At 49.9% G+C, this 2017-nt stretch overlaps 1 long non-coding RNA gene across 1 annotated transcript in view; it reads right to left on the reverse strand.

Annotated features, from left to right (window-relative positions):
- Nucleotides 1-1938: 1938 nt before the first annotated feature.
- LOC139796734 (uncharacterized) overlaps nt 1939-2017 on the reverse strand; it is a 9080-nt gene continuing 9001 nt past the window's right edge. The window contains exon 2 of the long non-coding RNA XR_011726130.1: nt 1939-2017. This exon is cut by the window's right edge and continues 1842 nt beyond it. This is a non-coding gene — a long non-coding RNA (uncharacterized lncRNA).

Below are 2017 nucleotides of genomic sequence, written 5' to 3' on the forward strand. Positions count from 1 at the left end.
TGAAAGGCACTTTTATTTAATTGGAGAGGAGTGTGATATTTGACAATACTTAGTGAGAAATTATTGCAAGGGCTTCTCAGACTCGAGCAGAGACTCAGGCAGCCTCAGATGTCTCGTCCAGGGCTCAGCAGACATTGATTTTCCCCCCTGAGACATACATTGGAGCCCAAATATGTCAGACCACAGGCACTGTTCCGTGACCAGAGTTGGACAGAGCAGACCTGGACAGGGCAGAACGCCTTCAACACCTGGTTGTAAACCAGAAAAAGAACCTGAACAAGAACAAAAAGGATAACCCACCAAACCTCCTGTCTTGCTTTTAACTTGAGAGCTTGATGCAGGCCATGTTCCCTCCTAACCTGCAAGCACGGCAACGGGGCAGGAGCAGATATGGCAAGAAGAGCTGGGGCAAGCTCACCTGTGTAGCAAAAGACGAACAGTTCAGGGGGAAGAAGCTTCATGTGGAAATACACTTCAGGGTCGAAAGGCACCAGCACAGAGTTCAGCACACATTTTACACAGTGCCCCCCTCATCTCTATCAACCGTGAGAAGACTTTTTGCCTCCCCGGGCGACACCTCAGTGCATTTTAAGAAAGCTCCACAATTCCTTCACATCACCAGAAATTTACTGCCAAAAGCACACAAAACCGGCGAGCCGCAGCCCGTGACAGGACGGGGCTCAAACTCCCCGCCGGCTCCCCCCCCTCGCCGCCGCTTCTGGGCTGGGAGGTGGTCGCTCGCTCCCTGAGGCGGGCGGCGCGGCGGAGCGACCGCAGCCGGCGCCCCTCTGCCGGGCTGGAGTTCCGCGCCCTGCCCGCCGCCTCCGCCCACAGTGGACAAACACTTTTGGGTTTGCAATATCATCATCTCCCTTGGTTCCTCCAGATTCTCAGCCCCTGCAGCACAACCTCTGGTGTTTTTGGAAGGGTCAGGATGAGATTAGTGCAAGGGGGCTGTAACACACTCAGAAAAAGGTGAGAGGCAGCAGCAGTGACTGCTGGATGTGCTTTACTCACACATCTCCACTGCTCCGACACAAAACCACCCAGCCTGACATTTTTCACAAGTGCAGAGTTTTGCACCCGGGAAAAGAACAACCCCAAGTATCAGTACAGGGTGGGGATTGAGCTGTTGGGGTGACAGAGAAAGGGACCTGGGGGTGCTGGTGGATGGAAGGATGACCATGAGCCAACAATGTGGCCAAAAAGGCCAATGGCATCTGGGGTGTATCAGAAGGGGTCAGGAGGTCCAGAGAGATTCTCCTGCCCCTCTATCTGGAATTCTGTGTCCAGTTCTGGGCCCTTACAACCAATTCCCTGTCCTTAAATAGAAGAGTCCCAAAGATGCTGAAGGGAGTGGAACATCTGGTGAGGAAAGGCTGAGGGAGCTGGGGCTCTGCAGCTTGGAGAAGAGAGGAATAAGGGGAGAGCTCATTAATATCTATAAATATGGAAAGGGAGAGTGCCAGGATGGAGCCAGAATCTTCCCTGTGATGTCCCATGATAGGACAAGGGGCAATGGGTACAAGCTGGAGCACAGGAGGTTCCACATAAATACAAGGAAAAACTTTCACTGTGAGGAAGCCCTGGCCCAGGCTGCCCAAGGAGGTTCAAGCTAAAAATTCTGGTAATTATAAAATGATTACTCAACATTTTCTTTTCATGGACTTTTACATTCTTCAAGTAACCTGGCTGCCAATACCAACAGGTAATTTCATGCACTGCTTCTGAGGACCCCCCAGGTCAAGAAAAACAGGCTGGAAATTTTTCTAGCAGTTTTCATAGCCACGATTCCTAAACTTTCACACAAAGGACCACTCTGCCTTCAGCTTCCCTCCTCTCACCCTCCCTTTTTTTTTTAATTGGACAAACACATCAAAAGATGAGCAGTCCTTCTCAAAGAATGGTTTCATTTTCAAAAGGAAAAATGCCAGTAAATTAAAGACAAAGTGTTCAGATTTATTTGGAAATTCACAGTTTCTAATGGCACTACAGTTCTGTAGTTACACACTCTTGT

The sequence above is a fragment of the Heliangelus exortis genome, chromosome 5 (genome assembly GCF_036169615.1).
Source record: "Heliangelus exortis chromosome 5, bHelExo1.hap1, whole genome shotgun sequence".
NCBI classification, from domain to species: domain Eukaryota; kingdom Metazoa; phylum Chordata; class Aves; order Apodiformes; family Trochilidae; genus Heliangelus; species Heliangelus exortis.